At 50.1% G+C, this 20,463-nt stretch overlaps 1 protein-coding gene across 21 annotated transcripts in view; it reads right to left on the bottom strand.

Moving 5' to 3' along the window:
- The window catches only part of MAPT (microtubule associated protein tau), a 92,009-nt gene that overhangs the window by 69,970 nt on the left and 1,576 nt on the right, over positions 1 to 20,463 (bottom strand). Inside the window, exon 1 of one of the 21 annotated variants that reach the window (XM_088802306.1) lies at positions 19,294 to 19,432. The exons of the other annotated variants lie outside the window; for them this stretch is intronic. The gene's annotated coding sequence lies outside the window, so the exon portion shown is untranslated. Of the gene's footprint in view, positions 1 to 19,293; positions 19,433 to 20,463 lie in introns of those variants that run through there. 21 annotated transcript variants of the gene reach the window in all.

The raw sequence follows: 20,463 nt of genomic DNA, 5'->3' as shown, positions 1-20,463 counted from the left end.
TTGTCCCAGTTCTTTTCATTATAAATCCTGGTACAAGGACAACAGAAGGAAAATTATCCCTAAACTTTCATTTAAAAGTCTGGGGAGGGAAGGAAGGAACAAAAATCTTTGCAATCAGATTTTTCTCGCATTCAGATTTACTCCTTATTAAATGTTAATGGCTTGTTCCTCGTGCTGTGTAACAATTGTGCAAAGATGCATATATTTACCACATGCTGGCGTTTCTGATGCTCATTATGAACTTTAATTATTAAGCACGCACAGTGTGTCAGGCGCTAACTGGCCGGTGAAGGGCGGGGCGGGATGGGATGAAGTCTCCCTCCGTTACCAGAACGCTCAGCGCTGCTGCTGGCGTCCCCAGGCCTGCAACTGGATCCTGCAGACCCACCCCACTGTCTCGGGGACTTCAGATATGTCCTCTGTGGGTTAGGGGGTGACAGAGGAGGGCGGGTCTGTGGATTCCCAGGCTCTGGGAGGTGTGCGGAGGTGATGGGGCCTGTGCAGCCACCCTATACCTGGCCAGAGCGCCCTGGTCTGGTGTCCCTGGAGGACAGGAGAGGGTCAGCAGGCAGAGGTGAGCCACTGATAGCGGCCCAGTGTTGAAGCCGCCAGACAGGAAGTCAGACTGGGGAGATGGGGCCCCCTTCAAGGCAGCAACCTCAGGCTGGAGCCTCCTCCAGGCCAAGAACGGGGGAGGGGCCCCTGCACTGCTGAGTGTGGCGCTTAAGAGCTGAGGGGCGGTGGGAAGACCACCTAACTGCTCTGAGCCTCAGGTTCCCCCCCCCCCCCAAAAAAAAGGAAGGACATCTGCAAACTCAATGGGGTGATACAGAGATGGAATGAGATGAACCAAGAACTCGTATCAGCCACAAACAATTTGTTACCGTCCTCACTGCCGACTCCAGCCAGGCGGCTGGCCCACAGTGGCAGGAGGCAGGAGAACAGAGGGCTCGGGAGCAGCCATATCCATCCCCTCAAACCAAAGACCCCAGAAGGAGCCCAGGCCTAGGATCGGTCCAAAGCATGTGCCCAACACAGTGCGTTGTAGGTGTGGGCAGCGCCCAGGAAGGACATCCTGGCACCAGTGTTCTCCACCTATCGCTCATCCAGACGGTTCCCTTGTCTAAGGCAGCGGGTGCCCAGGCTAGCCCACAAAGGCCTCGTAACAGAGCATATGTGAGGCAGCCCTTCGTTGCTTTGAGCCGCCAGGACCATCTTGAGCCCCTTTAAGCCCTTCTGAGCTGGGAACCCACTTGCCTCCACTGGAGCCCAGCAGTGGGGGAAGGTAGGGAGCGGGAGGAAAGAAACACAGGACCAAGGCAGAGTAACGGGAGCCAGCTCCCAGAAGGTTGACTGTGGGTCTGGTCATGGGAACTAAAGGGCGTGTGGGGGGCGCAGAGCTCTCTGTGCCAAGTCGGAGGAAAGCTCCAGCATCCTCCGCAGGGTAGGAGCAGGTAAGGGGTCAGCATGAGGCTCTGGCCTCAGCAGGGTGAGGGTGCTGGGAGGGCGGTGGGCAGGGGGATGCAATTCCCTCTAGAGAGTCCTGGCAGGCTTGATGCAGGGGAATCAGTCAATCCAAGAAGACACGTCTCCAGGGGAGGCACCCCCAGGCCAGGTGGAGGGAGGTGGTAACAGGCCGGGCCTTGAGCGCTAGCAGGACAGGAGGAGGGAGCAGCAAAAACTCAGACACACCGGCAGGGTGGAAAACGGAGCTGATGAGATGGATTTTTTTTTTCAAAATAACTGTATTTTTTCCTGATTATAAAAGTAATTCATGCTGCTGTCAGAATTTTTGATAATGAAAATCTATTCACATATTACTTATATAATAACAAATTTTAGCTACACAATAAAAGAAATGCATACCTTTTGAATGTGGACAAAAATTGCAAGTGCGGAAAGTAGAAAGTGAGCCCCCTCTGTAACCGCCCTTCGGTTCTACAGCCTGCCCTCTAAAAGCTTACTGAAGCAGAAGCACGTTTCCAGGTCATGACGTAGGCTACCATGACAGGCCATCGCATGCAGTGTGCTCTGTGCTTTACACATTACTGCCACTCCTTACAGCGGCCATGGAAGAGAAGGGCTATTATTCCCATTGTTCAGATGAGGAACCAGGCTCAGAGAGATTGAGCTACTCACCCAAGGTCACACAGCTAGGAGCAGGCAGTCAAGAGCCAACCCCGGTCAGCCCTCCTCTAAAGCTTGGGCCCTTTCTACATCTCATCCACAATCCAGGAGGGTGGGAAGCGGTGAGTAAACTGCATTTCATGTCCGTTTCTTGATTAGGACATGATAATGATAAAATGATTAAAACAACACTTGGGGCAAATTGTTTAAGTGGCTAAGAATAGGCCAGGCAGGTGTACGGAGAGACGACCGTGGAGGAGATCACGTAACAGCTTTTGTGTTACTCATGGGATGGCTGACTTTGGAAAGGAAAAAGGTGATTCCAGAAGAGAGGAAGAGCAAATGGCCAAAGTGAACAGAAAAATGAAGGACTCTGGAATCAGACCACTCCAGGATCTCCTGGGGTTCGTCACATGGTGGGCCGAGTGGGCTGGCAGCTCTGCAGTTCTTTCCTATAGAGCACGACATCTCTGTGGACAAGAAAATCCTCACTAACCTAATTGATTTATTTTCCAGCAACGAATGTTGCTTCCGTTAAGTACACCAAGGGAAGAGCAAATGATTGCTCACAGAGAGGAAGACTGTTCCATTAGGGACACGCACGCATCCTCCGGGAATTGTGCATATTCTCTAGGAAAATTAGCATTCATTTTTAAACAGGGCGTATGTATACTTCTATCTTCAAAGGGAGCAAAGGTAATTCAGCCAGGCTGCTTTAGTGAAAGGAAAATTCCCCCGACACAGAGCCATTCTTCCAGAGATGTCAATTTTGTTTTTGTTTTTGTTTTCTCTCTTTGAGGGTAAGTCCTAGTCACGAGGCATTGGACAACCCTCGCTCCTGCCCGGCTCCTAGGAGGGTAACACCTGGCTGCAGTGGTGCTTACTCCACACAGGCGATCTGGTCCCCTGGAGGCAGAGCTCGCACTCTCCGCGAAGTCAAATGATCCCTGGGAGACCAAAGGAGAAGGCCTCACACTATGGAAGAAAGGAGGAAGGTTCTGGAAAGCCACTGGGAGAGGAACACATCTGTGAATCAGACCGTGTGTCCTAGCAACTAGCCTCCATCATCTGAGAGGCTTCACATTCGTTTCTTAGGATCTCACGGACTGATGCTTCCTGGCCAGGCCTCCACCATAGGTTGGTCCAACTGTCCAGGTGGGGCTGAGGGTCCCCCTCCAGGCGCCCCAGCCATTGGCGAGATGTGGGCACAGGAAGGAATCTGCGTGGGGAGGAGGGGACCTGCGCTAGCCCAACTTTGCCATCAACTTGCTGTGTGACTCTGGGGGAGGTCACCTTCCCTCTCTGGGCTGTTAGTTCATTTCTCAAGTGGCTCTGGAATCTGTGAAAATGCCAAACTCATGGTTCTTAACATTTTGTGCTGGCACCTCTGTGGATTTTTCTCAGTATAACCTCAGAAAGGGGAAATGTGGGGAGAAGGGGGGTCCTGCAAAGAGGAGAGAAGGTGGCTGAAGGGAAAGTGGGTGATTCATTCTAAGGATGTCACGTGTTTGGGGGCTGTTCCCAACGCTTTCATCTTTGTCTTCTGGTGCCTCCTTCCTCTTCCCTCCCAGTCTCCTTGTCACATGGTTGATGAGGCTGTGAGCCGCCACCATGAGGAAGTTGGGGTGACTGTCAGGAAGGCAGACATAGAGGTATGGGCAGGGGTTAGGACCAGACTGGCGTCTGGGATTTCTTCCCCCTCCTTGGTTCTGAGAGTTCTGGGTCCTGCGGGTCAAGCAGAGTAGATGCTTAACTAACAAATGGGGAGATACTCAGAAGCCTACACTCTTGCCATGGCTGCGGCCGTCAGCCCCTCAGGAAGGAGTCTACGGGACAACCCAATAATTCAAACTGAAATGAGGCCCTCAGAGGATTGGCAGGGACCTCTCTGAGGACTGCTGCCCTGTATCTGAAAGAGAAGACCGGAAGTGCCTTATTGCTTCTCCGGGTGTGGGGTGTGTCCCCCGTAGAGCAGGGGCTTAGGGCTGTGCTCTCCATCCTTCCAGAAAGGCCTGGGGAACAGGGTGTGGACTCAGTATCACAGAAGTTACTCCAGAAGAGGGAGGCAAGGTGCCAGGCCAGGAGACAGGCCCCGACCCCCAGGCAGGGCTGAGACCAGAAAGTGTCTCACCCTCCTCCCCACCTGCTGAGGGCCCAGGTTCTGCAATGGCAGCGTCCCTGTCTTCCGTTTCCAAACAGCAAGTGCTACCACCCAGCTGGGAGTGGCTGGGAACATGAAATGAGGTCATTTGTGTGAAAGCACTAAGAGAAAAAATAGCCTTGAGGTTTTTGATATAAAAGGATTGGGCATTAAAATCGTAAAGCGGCAAATCACCCAGCCTGGCCTCAGGGAACTCGTCCACGGGGTTCTCCCTTGGAATGCACGTTGCCAGGCCCTCTGGGTACCACAGTGCCTCACAGCCTGGTCCGGGTTGTCACAAACCTCGACAAGGAGCAGACACTTCAATGACACAGTAGCTCGCCTCCCCGTCCTCTTACCCACATCTGCTTCCACGAGAGCACACCAACAGGGGCCGTGTTCCATGACGTGCTTTATACCACACACACACACACACACACACACACACACACTTTCTTTTCCTTATAAACCACCTTTTTTTCTCTTTTTCCAGGAATGGGTATTTTGGTAAAGCATCTGGGATAATTCTGGGGTGTTCTAGGAACCCCTGCCTGTTCTGGATGACCCAAGTCCCCTCAAAGTTGTAACACTGAGGTGGCCGGAGAGCTCAGTTGGTGAGAGCGTGGTGTTGAGAACACCAAGGTTGCCGGTTCGATCCCCACATGGGCCACTGTGAGCTGCGCCCTCCTTAAAAAAAAAAACAACAACAAAAGTTCTAACACTGAGGCTTCCATGAGCGTCATTAAAAGTCTGAGGGTCCAGGGGCTGCCCAGGTTTCACAGAGCCCAATGGTGAGCGAGAGGAACATGTCCCAGCAGTGACAGAGGTGCTGGACAGCAGTGGAAGGTGACACTGAGCCCGGCCTGGAGCCTGAGCCTGAGCCTGGAAAGTCTGACGTCCTGGCACGGGCGGGACAGCTGCCTTTGCGGGGAAGTGGGGGGGGGGGGGAATGGGCCACGTTTGTCTTTAACATTTGCCCCTTGTCCTACTCATTTTAGATTGTCATTCGACAGGAAATGATGGAGACACTTTGCACCTACTTCCACTAAAAGCTCCTCCTGGGAATGCAGAGCCAGCACGGTCCTGCCTCACCAGCCCCCTCCCTCCATTTCAGGTCTGCTGCAAAGGCCTCTCATTCAGCAACCAGGAATGACCCCGCCGCCGTGCTTGGGTCCCACCATCCTGCAGTGAAAGGGTGCAAGACTCCCAGGGGCAGCTCAGCTATCAGAACCACAGCACGGACTCCCCTGAGCTCTGTTAATGGCAGTATCTCACGTGACTTATCTGGCACGGCTTGTGACTTAGCCTAGATGGACCGGATTAACGCTTAACTCCTCCACCCTTACCCAGAGCTTCTGTTTTATAGGAAATGCTCAAGTGACTGCTGAAAGAATAAATCATTAACACCTACTTACCCCTCCCCCCTTTTGGTCCAGAGGGTAGTTAGTAAAGTTCAAATTGGTCCAGTTGACTGCTTACAAAGACTCCTAGCATAAGGAAGTCCCTTCCTGACAGCCTCAACCAGTTTTCTTGCAAATTTCAAAAGCCTTTTTCTTTGGCCCTGGGAATGAGCGTGGCCAGATAAAATACAAGATGCCAAGTTTAAATCTGAATTTCAGATAAACAACAAATATATATTTTTTTAGTGTATGTCTCAAAGATTGCATGGGTTGTACTTATTGTATGAGCAATTTTCCTGTGGCTGCTATAACACAGCTATAACAAATCGCCATAAACTCAGTGGCTTAAAACAACTGAGATTTCTTCTCCCATCGTTCTGGAGGCCAGAATTCCAAACTCAGTATCACTGAGCTGAAACCAGGGCGTTGGCAGGGCCACACTCCCTCTGGAAGCTCTAGAGCAAATCCTTTGCTTGTCTCTTCCAGCTTCCGGTGGCTGTCGGTGTCCACTTCACGCCAATCTGCCTCCATTTTCACCCAGTCTTCCCTCCGTGTTTTCAATGTCTCTCTGCCTTGCTCTTCTAAGGACGCGTGTGATTGCATTTCGGACCCGCCCACATAATACAGGACAATCTCATCTCAAGATCCTTAATTTCTTCTCATTGGCAAAGATCCTTTCCCCAAATAAGGTCACATCCACAGGTTCTGGGGATTAGGACCTGATATCTTTGGGGGACGTTTTTTTGCCTACTACACTTATACTAAAAATACAATTGTTATTCATTTGAAATCCAAATTTAACTAGGCATCTGTGTTTTCATTTGCTAATTCTGACAGTCTGCCCTGGGCTGAGATGACAGAGACTTAAGCGCTTTGCTTTCAACTGCTCACCACCCCTTCCCGGTATGAGTGTGGGGACCAGGCCACAGACCCAACCTTGCTCATCAAGGTCTTATGTCTTTGAAGTAGGGCTCTTCATTTACGGTGGTCTTCCAGTTTTGAGAAGAATCTAAAGGCTTGGAAAATGTAACTTTTTAAAAGATCATCGCAAATAGTGCGTGTATTTCCAAATTTAGTACTCAAAACTCCAAAAGCAGACCTGTACCTGTCCACCCTCCAGGAAGGTAAGAAGGATGAGCAAACACACACGTTATGCACCTGTTTCCCTTCCTGTTCTCAGGTCTCTTTAAGGAAGGCCTGAAGTTCTAATCAGTATTGAATTCACGAATCCATTTACTCATTCACTAAACAATTACTGAGCGTTTATTCTGTGCCACGCGCTGTGTCAGGCACTGAGGACACAGATGAATAAAACATCACCTAACAGGTGGATGCATCCAGGAACCTGGTCCCCTGGCGAAGCCCAAAACAAACGGAATCGGACAAAGTTGTGGAAGTGAAACACAAAATCATGGGTGCTACTAATGTGAAAGCAGAAAATTTTAATCGGTTGGCTTTGAAACAAGTAGTGTAGAGAGCAACTCAATTAATTTACTAATTATCTGTAAATTCTAGCAACCATTTTTAGCCTTTAGTTATGGAAACAACAACTTGTATTATAAGATGTGTTACTTAGCCAGGTCTGCCGTAACATGATGGAAGTTTTTTCTCTTTCTGTGTCTTGCAGATCCCTGGAAATGGGGGTGATGCGAAGGCAAGTTTCTGGCCCTAGAGTCTGGGAGACCTGGCAGGCAAGCCCACTGGTCCAGCCCAGAGCAGGGCTGCCTGGACTCTAACTTCTCCCTTCACCTGTGGCTGCCTCCTGGACCCCATTACCAGGGCACAGGGAACACATTTTGGCACAAATTATGCCCACCTCCCAAACACATCTTATGCCGAATATAATTTTTTTAAGAGGAAAAAGCAGTCTGTTCATTTTTGTATCCTAACGTACAAGTCCTCAAACTGAAAGCTCTTTTTCCTCTTAAAAAACAGGTCTCTGCCCTATCCAAAAAATACACACACACACACACACACACACACACACACACACACACACACCCATCAACAATTTTTTCTTCATCCTTAGGGGGGAAAAAGCAGTGTCTCTTCTTTTCCTCCTGTACAGGCACCGGCAGTTTCACAAGAGGTAGGACTCTTCAGGCTAAAACAATGGATGGTATTTTACTATGTAACAAGCAAGGATGAGGCTTGTCTGGAGAGCAGGCTTCAGAAGCAGAAATCCTGGATTCAAATCCCCCATCGGCCTCAAAGTAGCCATGGGACTTTGGTGCCACTGAACTTTCCCAAACCCTGCTTCATCTCCCTGACCCTCCGTGTCCTAATCTGCAAAATGGAAAAGGTTCACATCCAGACTGAAATGAGCTCATGTAAACAGTAAGGTACTGTCTGCTTGTTAGTGACCTGGGGAAAGCGGCGATCTCCCAGCATCTGGAAATCACATGATGTAGGCCATCCACACACTTAAGTGTTTAGTGGTCCCACACTGCTCCCCTCTCCCTGGATGGCCAACCTGGAGGTTGACATCCAAATAAGAGTATTAGAATGACTCAGCTATTTAACTGACCATTCCCTAGTTAGTCCAGACCAGAACAATATTAGCACATCCAGAAAGCCAGGTTGTCCCAAGTGTTCTTTGCAAACTTTGGGCCCAGTGGAGACAAGGTTTGTTCCACGGGAAGGTGGCAATCCCAGCAGCCTCAGTTGTGGAGTCCCAGTGACTTAGGGTCTGGTGTCTGTTACGTGGCCATAGCCTTTGATGATGAGGCCTCTTCACCCAGGGGCGCAGATGCAACCAGCCTGCCCATGGCTGTCCAACCAGCGACTGACACTTGATTGGATTGACAGCTGCCCGGTCCAGCATCCCTAGCTCCTAACTTTGCATCCAGGGCTGTGTGCAAAGGGGCCACACCCCACAGGCCCCATCGTTCAGTCTGGGGTGCTTTCAAGAAGTTTCTTGAAGAAACACTCACTACTCACCCTGAATACAATTTATAGACTGAAATGATCCCTGCTCCCCCTCCAAAAAATTCAACAAAACAGAAACTAGGGTGAGATCTTACATATGGTGTCTTGGCTTTACAGCTGGTGGATTTTTTTCTTTTTTTAATGTAGGGGAGAAGGTGGGAGGCAAGAACAGAACTGAGAAATAACTCTTGTTTTAGTTGATGGAAGGGTGGCTGTGGGAAAGGTATTTCAATACCATAAAAAAGCCTGGTGAGGCTGCACATTCTAAGCAATGTGGTCTGCGTGACCCGGCTTCCCCTGTGCGAGCCGCTCCCTTCTCTGTTCCCCATCACTCCCACTTCTCCCAGTCCAAGTGTGGGCCACACTGGTGCAGACTCCAGGGAAAATAAAGCGGATTGTTGAGTAAGGGGGAGGGGCAGTACCCCAGGAGGCTGGGTGACGCAGGCTCGGCCCACCCTCCTCCCCTCCCTCAGTGACCCTTTTTCCTAACATCAGGGGGCTTGCATCCTCTGTCTTGCCCAAGGACACCACCCACTTTGAATGAAATTTCTCCCTGTAGACACTGCCTGGGAGCCTGCCTGTCCTCTTCCCTGAGTTTATATCCCAGGCTCCTCTGGGCTACACTTTCTGGCCTCACCGGTCACAGGTACCCCTCCCTCCACGGAAGTGCAGCAGCTGCGAACATTGTTCATGCTTTGTGTGAGCTGGAAGAAAATGAGCTGCTCTGTTCGCGAAGTAAGCATGGACCTGCCCACGACGCTCAATTTGGTTCTGCCATCACAGGGGACATGATGCAGCAGCCCAGGTTGGAGGCCAGCTTTTGGTTTAAAATACTCTGTCCGGGCTCACGTTACATAGGACCCATTCACGGGAGCTGGAGGGCACAGCTTCCCGTTATTAGCACTGAAGCCATGTCTGCTGGTGTGGAGGGTGGAACCGGAGGGAAGGCTCTGAGGACACGGGACAGCCCTCGGGCCCCTCCCTCCCCAGCTGTGACATCTCCGGGCCTCAGTTTGCTCCTCTGTACAATGAGGATCAGAAATCCTGCCTCGGGTGGGATGGTTACAAGAGGCCATGTCTTTAGTAAAATAAATGCAACCAGCCGCTTCCATTATGATCAGCATCTTTACAGCAAAACTAATTTGGACCAGCAGGGAGCGTGTTAAGTTGGTCTGAAGTGGGACAAAGCTCCAATTATCGAATATGTGAAAGGAAACGTGATTTATGTTATTTTCAAATATATGGGGGATGGAACTGTATACTCGCAGGCAGAGAACTTACTTTCTTTAAACAGGTAAAGCTCATCTGATGTTAACCTGTTTGATTTATTAGCATCCAACCGCATGAATCAAGAGTAATTATTTTGAGCTGTGTATGTGCCCAGCTCTGTGACCAGGCAAGACACCCAGAGGAGACGAAAAGCCACATAAGACAGAAGCTTGGCCCTCAAAGGACCTACAGTCTGTGGGGAGATGAGACCTGCACTCAAGGCAAGAGGGAAAACAATTAAGCATGAACCGCTGCGGGGCTGATGACTGGTGAGAAATGAAATGTCGAGAGGCCTCCAGATTTTGTTGAAGGCAACATCTGGAGAAGGCTTCAGGTAGGGGAGAGGCTGGGGAAGGTCAGGATGATTTAAACAGGGGGAAGGGACAGGAGAAGGTACCATCAGTGAGCAAGGGGCAGAAAGAGCATTATCACTACGAAGGAGCCAACAGACAGGCTGGCCAGCAGTGGGACTGGACCAGTAGGACTGGACAGGGAGGCCGGGCCCAGGCATGGGCACCTGGGCAGGCTGTGCGAGGTGGGTCTTGGCTTAGCAAGGGACAGAGAACCCAGTCGTGGACTCATGCGTGGATGAGGGCAGGGCGGATGTAGGGCTACTCGGGGAAGAAGAGCTTGGCAATGGTCTGAAAAATGGACTGGATGTGAATTTCAGAATTGAAATTAGCAGCAATTCATTTTTGTTTCCATAATGATCGAGGGTGATGTGATAAGGCTTATGCTCCCTTTAGAACTAGTGAAGATGGAATTGGAAAGGGAAGGGCAAGTCCAATCCATGTCTAGGAGGAAGAAATCGATGGTTAAGTCCATTCCAAGACGTAGATGGAGGAGAAGGGTTCAAGACTCCAAGATTTGCCACGTGGGGATTAAAAGATAGCAGGTTCCAATGACCAAAGTGGAGGGGACCAGGGCGTAAAGAGGGCAGCTTTGGGAGAGCAGGGTAACCGAGGGTTGATAACATGGGGCCACTAGACACCCAAGACCAGTGTTCAAGGCCATCCATGCTGTAGAGGGGCTGTTGTCAGGGTGGGGTGACCCACACGCCCTAAAACACTTCCTACCGTCCACAAGCACAACATACCCTCCACTCACAGGGCAGAGGCAAACAGACCACAGACCAGCTCTCGCTCAGTTCAAATTCCAAGTGCAAGCAGCTCAATTAATGAGGCTTCACCAGGCCTTTTGCCACCAAACAGCCATCAAATAGCCATCAGAGTATTATACCATCAAAATCAACTCCGGCCTTTAATTTCATCACTCTTGCCTTAATCGATTCCTGTCATGTGATGAACGCTGAGTGGCAGGAAGAGACTGCCCCCTGGGCATAATTAGAATGTGAGATTCTGCACCAAGTCCCTGCTGATTAGGAGGAAACTGAAAACCCCTGAGAAAACAGAAGCGCTCCCAGGAAATCCCACAGAGAGTCACAACACAAGCCAAGGAAGTCCCAGCCCCTCTCCAGAGAAGCTGGCATTGCAGGGGCAGGGTAGCACCTGAAGTGACGGTAAGGGTACCCCTACCCACTGTCCTGCACCCTGGCTTTGTGCTTCCTTTCCAAATAAGGGGACAGACAAGGCCAGGGCAGGCTAGAGCAGGCCTTCTGTCCATGCCCTGCTTATGGGCACTCACCCCTGGGAACCAGCCTGCACCATCCGGCTGTTGCTGAGGAAGGTGGCAGCAGCTGTACTATTTCAGGCATCAGGCTCACTCAGCCCATGACAGACTTCACATCAGGTACCTGCTGTGGCTCCCAGGCGGCATACACCCTCCATGGGGCACTTGTCTTCTGAGAAGATCAAAGGAATTCTCATAGATCATTTTATTTCAGTTCTGTGACTATCCCATGAGAAGAGAGATCCCATTATCGTCCATTCTAAAGGGGGGGGGGGGTTTGCATAATTCCCATTTTACAGATGAAAAAATGGAGGCAAAGGACATTCTATTTTTTGTCCATCAATAGGATAATATTTTGTTGAGGTATAATTGACATACAACATTATATCAGGAAATCTTAAATCTCTGCCACAAGTCTTTTAGTTGGTAAATAGGAAGGTAAGGTTGCAATTAAAGGGCTTGGCAAAACCAAGCAGTGGATGATAACCGAGGCCCACAAAATGAGGAGATGGTCAACTTCTGGAATTCAGTCTTGTCAACTATAAACGACGAGATCTTTTTTAGATTTTTTTTTTAACTTGGCCCAGATTGTCAATTTATAGCATGAATCCTGTCAGTTAAAAAATTTTTTTCCTGCATTTCCCATCAGACATCAAACATTGGTTCATAATTATTTCTAGCACTTCAATGACATTGAAAGGGATTTACTTCAGTTTATTCAGTCCTTATTAGCCCTCCACAGGGACAGGGTGCAGCCATCACTCACCACGTTCTAAGAAGGGCGGGCTTCAGAACTAAAGGAGGAAGAACGGAACCCAGTGGAGAGATACCCAAGAAGCATGTTATCCCCAGAGGATTACCCCTGAGGAAAAGATTAAATAGGTTTAAAGAAGGTTCAGGTGAGTTTGTGAATAATCAGTCCATTACTGAAGCAGATTTAGGGACCCGCTCTGTGAAATCCTCCATTTCTAAGTTGGCTTGATGGCGACAGCAGAGGTAGAAGCACACGGGGGGGGGGGGGGGGGGGGGCGCAGTGTAAAACTTCCCTGTTCTTCAGTTAAAGAGAAGACAGAAGGTGACTCTTCCAAACAGCTATTTCTGGTGATGTGGGGCAACGGGCAGCTTTGAAAGGGACAGAGTCCTATGATTCCGCAGCAGGATTATTACCGGACCTCAACATAGCAGGTCACGCACAACAATTTCATTTGTACATACAACCCTGGCTTGGCTTATTAACATATGTTGATTTAAAATCTAATGCGTTACCAAAACCAAAGTTGAAAGCTGTTTAGGTTTTCAGCCAACCCAATATAAGAAATCCAGACATAAAACAAATATGGCTGTGAACAGTCACATTTAAATATATATATTGATATTTATTTAAATATATATGATATATACTTATAATATTTATATGTGTATATATTTTAAACCAAAGAGATTCTTTACATTGTAACCTTCCCTTGGGCATTTCAGCATTTGACTTTAGCTGATTAATTATCCAGTAAGCTTTTTTTGGAGGGGTAGGCCATGGGGTGGGGGGTGAGGTCAGACAATGGTTTGGTGACACTGTCCAATTAAGAACAATGAAAAATAAAAAATAAAAACAATGAAAAATAAGAACCTCTGAAATGACCTGTAAATAATGGCAGAACTGGATTTGCTCCAGGACCATTCTGTCGACACATGATGTAGAATGCTGGCTCTAATTCAGGGGGAAGAGCTGGCTTTTACCTGGGGAGGGACACAGTTCCATGATTCCAGGAATTGATCCTTCCCAGCACGTCTTAACGGCTGTAGATCACATGACAGGCAATCATGGACCCAGGGATCCTCTAATATCCTTTGCGCCCTGGGGAGGAGGACACAAGGATGAAAGTCCATCCGGGGACTTTTCGTAGTGCAACTGCGGACGTGGGTCCCGAGACAATATCACCCAGCCTTCTCAGGGAGCCAGAAAACTGGGCCATAGGCCAGAAGGAAAAACAGCAGCGGGACCAGGGATAATTACGTCCCTCTTCTCTGTGATGCCCAATTTAGCAGTGGAGCAGACAGGACCAAAGGGAGGGCTGTGACTGAAGCATCATTACCAATGGCTTCAGATTTACTTCTTAACGGTTGTTTAATTGTTGGACCTTGATCTAAAATTCCTTCACTAAGGGGAGTTAATATACTCCGGGAATTTAAATTTGTTTGGAGTCTTATGGTAGGAATTTTGCAGCACCCCCTTAAGTTGGGACTCTGCTAGTCTCCACAGTAGGCCGTCTCCTAACTGACACCATGGAAGCAGCAGAACGGAAGGACGGTAAATATTTAAGGCTGGGTCCATAGGGCCTGATGCCCGCAGCCAGGGCCTCCTCCTACCCCAGCCAAATTCTAGGTCCATCACACTTGTGACAATATTCATATAATTTAAATAAGGTGCAAGCTGATGAAACACGAGTGCTAAACGAAAGATGAATTCTTAAAAATCATTATTTTTTACTGTCAAATGGGATGTTAAAGACCATAAAAAAGTAATAAGACTCTAGAGGGATTCTGCATTCAGATTACTCCTCACTGTAAACCCCTGTACCAAGGAAATGAAATCAGAAGTCCTAGACAATTCATTACAAGTGTGGCTTAGGCAAAAAAAGACAAGGAATTTCAACGCTGATCTGAAAAATGAAGGGAAGGTCTGGGCCCTCTACCGAAAGATGGCTGGATAAGTGTGCGTTCACATGGCTTAAGCTAAAGTACAATGGTTGAAATGTGTAAGTATCATTTTTTATGACTCTGATTTAATGAGTTTTTAAAAAAGCTGATGTATTAGGACTCTTCAGTTTTTATTTCATGGATAAGGAGGCTTCTTAAGCTGAATTTATTGATCAGCTGTGACCATGCTTCTCCGAGGCTTGAAGTTCTCTGGGTTCAGCTCATGTCGAATTTGCTTTATTTAACATTTTCAACTTGATTCTCAACTGTCCACCATGAAGCCTGCGGGCTAGTTGACCAACTTCAACACTCTGCTCAATTATGTCATTTGCAAAAATCTCTCCTCCACTGCTTCCCATGGCTTCCATTATTTCTCAGTCCCATGAGCACTCACTTGGTAGTCAATGAGTAAACTGGTAAGAACTCTGAGCCCAAACCGCTCAGCCAGGTCTCCATTTCCAGGAGGGAGGGTGGTTCCGCTCAGGCTGGCGTGGAGAGCACACAGTCTATTCCTGGCCGGGAGCGGATTTCAGGAAGGAAAAGGACAGAAGCCGGGACAACAGATGATAAATCAGTCCGCTCGCCTCTGGCAAGAGTTCTGTGTGTACATTTCAACATGGGTGTGTGCGATTTTCCGGGGGGTTCATTTCCACCCAAACAACAATGCCTGGTTCCAGGGGAGGTGGGCAGCTGCCCGTTTCTTTCATCTTGATCCCTACTCCGTGTAAGAATTTATCTGTTAACAACTGATCCCATCACCAGGGTCAATAGACGCCTTTGCACACTCATCCAATCACAAGTGTCAATCTAGAGGAGGCTGCTGATGGGGCCACGTACCGAGCAGTTACTACGTGCCAGGCCCTGCATCACTCCATTTAAACCCCACAGCATCCCGTGAGAGAGGGATTATCGTACTGCAAGTTATGCCAACAAAAAATGGTCCAAAAGGCTAAACAACATAACAGAGGTCCCCCAGTGAGTGGGGGAGCCAGGGTTTGCACCCAGGAGATTTAATCCAACTCCACACCCTTAACCACTAAGCCAAACCTAACGCCTCTCTCTCCATGCACAACACTGCCCGGTACTGGGACCTGTCCAAAACAAAAGCACCATCTGCCCTCGAGGCACTCACAAACCTTCCTGAATAACTGAGGCATAAAATACATTTCTTGGGGATTAATTCTATAATGCCCACCACTGGAGCACACACACAGCCTGCTGAGATATCAATAAAGCAAAAAACAAAAACAGATAATCCACCTGGAAGTCATTCAAGCTTGCATTTTGTGGAAGCCGATTCTAGCTGTATACCTACAGAATGTTTCCTAATAAAAAAACCCCAAATCTCAAAACCATCCTGGGGCCACCTCCCACTCAGACAGGGGCCTTTTGTGCAGGAAAAGAACCTGGTAGAGGTGGCAGGAGCATGGCACCTGGAAACAGGAAAATGATTCTTAGACAGCACCCCCTTTGGAGAGGTGATAAGGGCGGGACTGGCATGGATGGTACATGTCCTGTCACCTACACAGGCGTCTGTGGGAGGCGCCTTCATACCGGATCAGGAAACTCCATGGGTGGAGTGGCAGTGAGCCCTGCAGATGGAACGTTCCAGGCAGTCCCTCAACACCACAGCATCATGGAATATTTACTCCAGAGCCTGGGCCCCAAGAAGTGAGAGATGCTTCCAGGCCCACCTCTGCCAAGGGCGACCTGAGACTCTTGCCTGAGGTCCCTCCTATGTGTGTCCAACTCATCTCACCTTCGGCTCCGAGCTGGGTCCCATTGGTGGGTGCCAAAGTGTAAACCTCTCTGAGGTGCAGAACCTAAGAGGAGGCTCTGATGTCCCTCAAACGTCAGTGATTTGACCCTGACCAGAGCTAAGTCTGTCTTGATCCCGCAATCTTGATTTCCAGCCTTCTCTGAGCCAATGAAACCCCGCTGCTGTTTTATAAACAGAGGCACAGAGAGCGAGCGAAATCCCTTGCTCTATGTGTCAAGGCCAGATCAGAAATTGTGAGTTTTAGGCTGTGCTCCAATTATAGACTCTTGCAAAAGTTCATTTGTGAGTCAGTGGTTTTGGAAGGAGAATATGCCACTGGGTCACTGTTACAGATTGTGCTTGGGTTCCCAGGCTAGCCCACAAAGACCAATTAAGCCCACGTGTTAGCTGAGAGGGGGAAGAGGCTAGTGTCAGACACCCAGTGCCAATACTCACTGGCTGTGTGACCTTTGGTGAGTTACTAAACCTCTCTGTACTTCAGTTCCCCCAAATGTAACAGAGATAATAAGCGCACCTGCTCATAAGGGGGTTGTTGTGAGGATTAAATGAGGTAATATCTGGGGAGCACTTAGAACAGTACCTCCTAGAAGATACTCAAGAAATGGAAGCCATCATTAAGGTAACAGCACCAAGGTAACGTTTCTATCGCAGGCTTCTCAACTCTGGTACTAGTGATATTTGGGGCCCGTCATTCATCGATAGGGGGGACTGTCCTCTACCTTGTAAGATGTTTAGCAGCATTCCTGACCTCTACCTACTAGATGCCAGTAGCGCCCTCCCTCAGTTATGAAAATGAAAAATGTCTTCAGACAGCTCACTGTTTTACAGGAAGGCAGCTGAGAGCCCCAGCTGGGACAGGGCTCCTTCCCTGCTGCCTTCCAGCTGGTGAGGCGGGCTCTTTCCCTCATACCAGCTCACAGTCACTAGTGGAAGCACCTAGGGTGGCAAATGAGGAGTCACTAGTCAGGTGGGCATTTCTGGGAGGGGCTGGGGGGTCTCTGAAGTGGGATGATGAAAAACGCAGGGTGGGAGGGAGAGGAAGGAACAGAGGCAAATGGGGTTTCCCACCTCCATCCCTCTGACCTCCGGGCGCAAGGAGCACCTACAGCCCCAAGACCCTTAGCAGGGTCTTCCTTCCCCTGGGGTGAAGCATGACCTCTCCGTTTTCCTCTCTGCTGTGCCCTTCTGCCAAGAAGGGTGAGGTGAGAAGAGGGGGCCAGGCTTCGGGCCCATAAGCGGGGAGTGCTGCAGTGAGAAAGTGAAGGTGTGGGAGCAGGGCAGGGAGGGCAGGGAGGAGCACCGAGGGGCACCAGCAACTTTTGGAGTGTCATTTGGATACAGTTAGGGACCAACTGAATTGCATTTGTCCCCAAACCTTCCTGATACCATGGCCTTGAATAAATCCCTCCTCCCATTCTGCTTTTTCTTCTCTACCTTTTGACCTGCATTTTCTCATTTTATCCGGTTGTTAAATGAATATGGGTCAAAATACCTATTGTATGCCTAGCACTGTATTAAGCCCCTACGGGTGTTTTTATTTGTTTTTGAGTGATTCTCTTTCAAAGTGGGAGCGGGGAAGATACTAATTAACTAAATAGAAGGCACAATCTAATTGGAAAACTATCATGTGTTCAATTAGAAAATTAACACCTGTTCATACAAAGCTACGGAGCAACTCAAACCATACACACAAATGCTGAAGGAACACAATTTCTTAAAATTTTCAACAAATGGGCTTCATGACCTTCATGAAGTTCATTAAAAGGGCAGAAGGAAAATTCAACCTAAACAAAAGGCACCACAATCCTGTTATATCTCCAGGTTGGCACTGACCTCAAAGGGCATGTGGGCCAAAGGGCATGTTCAATAAACGGGGCTCTTTTCCAAATGGAAAAAATCTGACCCTTCCTCTCGGAAACCAATTCTAAGTTTTCCTCTTGCAATTTGTGGGAATAATCCATTTCTTTTGTTCCTGTCAGGAGCTGTGCCTGATACTAGAAACCACTTAGAAGCCGCACCTTTCGATGATGGGTGTGTGCAGACCAAGTCCGGCTTGCAGTTAGGGACACACAGTCATGGACTGTCACTCATCCAAAACACAGCAAAGCCAACAAACCTCTCCCCCAAATTGTCCAAAGGCGAGTCCCAAAGAGTCAAGCCAGGTTATTGCAGAAAACCAGCCAGAAGCACATGTTGGTCAAGGAACTGATTAGCTTCAATATTCAGTCTGGACTGGGCACTGGGAGGGACGTTTAATTTATTAATATTTATTCGTTCAGAGGAAGGGTTTGGAGAGGGGGAAACGGATTAACAATTCTTATGTGGTAAACATAAGCAGCATCACAAAACGAAAAATACCTTAATTAATTATGATAGGAAAGGCATTTCTCGTTCTGTTGGAGGATGGGTCAAATGGAGGGACAGGGACCTGATAAAACTCAACGCCCTCCTGCTGCGCCGGAGGGCGCACGTAGGCCTGGAGGGGCAGGCCTGGCAGTCGCTGTCTCAGGTGCCACCCTCCATCCCAACTCGCATCAGCCCAAGACCCGGGCTTGGAGTTAGAGGTTCCTGTGCGCCGAAGGCCAAGTAGGGTCTCTCGGGATGTAAAAATGCCCCGGCCTGCTGGGGATTCCGAGACAGGACGTTTCCGGCTGGCTCAGCGCTCCACAGTCGGAGCGTGTGCACAAACGCTGCATCCCTCCACATCCTGGGGGATGTCGTTTAGTTACAGTGCGCACAGAGCCAGGGATGGAGTTTCCTGATCGGGTATGAAGGACCATTCCCTGGCCCCCGGGATTCCTCCATTCACAGCCCCCAGGCCTTGCAAACCCGAGCAAGCCACCAACAGATCCCGAAATGGAGCGAAATCGCAAACGCGTGCACGGCGCTTTGTTCCAGGTATTGAGCTAAATGCGCTCGCCCCCGCCGGGTTCCCTTTCCCCCAAGCGACAGGAGGTGACACCCCCCTGTGGTCTGCCCCCGGCCGCGGGCTCCCAGTTCCATGGCCGCCCCTCGCCCCTCACTCTGTCTGGAACCAGAATCCCATGTCCAGCTCGGGGGGAGGGTGGCTAGAGGGGAAAAGATGCTGGAATCGACCCTTGAGCCTGTCCAGCAACCTGCCGGTGGCGAGTCCAGCTCTGCGGAGGCGGGGAGTGGGGCGGGAAGGGAGGGGAGAGCGGAGCCGCGGCTCTGACCTGACAGCCACAGCCGGGAAGGTTTGGCTTGGCCCGGGGGAAGACTCTCGACGCCGAGCCGAGCCATTCCCCGGATATTCAGATCAATCTGCGCGGCTTGCGTGGATGATTCGGCCCCTAAAATGCTCGTACCTCTCAGAACAGCGCCCTCGCGGCAGTTTTCAGCGATGTAATTAACCAGAAAGACGCACGGACCAAGGCTCTGCCTTGTTCGCCAGGGGTCGGTACGCCACTCCTCTCCCCTCGTTCCCTTTTTCAAGGACCGCAGTGAATTCGGGTTCCTAAGTGATAAATGATATTCGGCCACAATAATAATAATACACCAGGGACGCCTGTCTGGGTGCCGATGGCCGCGGCAAGAGCCAACGGCTCCAGTTTGTGGGTTTCCCTACAGAGCCCCCAGAGGGGGCACGGCTCCTGGTACCCTGGAGGTCTAATTCTCTGATCGGAAGGGGCGGGGCAACGCCCCAAAGGCTGTTCTCAAGACGCGTGTTGTTTCCAAGGCAACACCTCCCCTAGCGACCCCCTCCCAGTCGGCGCCGGAAAAATGGGTGTGGCCCGCAGCAACCGAAGAAACCTCTTGCCCCCTCCTCACTTTCTCCCGCCTGGCCAAGCAACAGGGAGTGAAGCGGGGAGGGGCCCCGCTTGCGTGCCCCCTCCTACCGCCCGAGGGTAGCCGGTGCCCCTCCGTGGGCAGCCTAGTGGGGTATGGGCCCCAGGACACTCGGGGCATGGGGAGGGGCGTTGTCCCTCCGCTGACACCCGCGCAGCGCGCGGAGACCCAGAATCCCACCCCTGCGGCCCCGCGGATGCTTCCTGGCGGGCGGCCTGGCTCTGATAGTGGGCCCGGCAGGGTCAAGCCGGTTCCACGCGTACCTCCGAGGCCGTGACTCGAGCTCATCGACTCCAGCAAGCCCCGAAATCTAACAAAGGGCTCAGAAATGAGGGGCGAAACACGGGAGAAGGGGCGGGGGGGGGCCTTGGTTAAACACCCTTATAAAATAAAAGGCAAAAACCCAGGCTGGCAACGCTGATCACGTTAGCCCTACAAACAAAGCAGCGAGCCACCAGGAAAATCTCGAGGGAACGCCCCCAATGCTCAAGCCCTCAGCAGCAAAACGCCAAGATTTCAGCGCTGAATGCACCCTCCACCCACCCTTAATGACAGTCCCCGCCTTGCCCTTCGAAGCCCAGCCACCCGGCTTGGTGTGGTACCGTAAAGACATGGCACGCCGCAAAAAGATGGCACCTCGCGATCGGAGGGGGAAAAAAAGCGGGGGTGGGAGTGGGAGGAGGCACAGC

Source organism: Rhinolophus sinicus, chromosome 12, assembly GCF_057876585.1.
Source record: "Rhinolophus sinicus isolate RSI-liver-muscle chromosome 12, RSI-T2T, whole genome shotgun sequence".
In the NCBI taxonomy this organism is placed as follows: Eukaryota; Metazoa; Chordata; class Mammalia; order Chiroptera; family Rhinolophidae; genus Rhinolophus; species Rhinolophus sinicus.
This window is presented reverse-complemented; position numbering and strand designations above follow the sequence as displayed.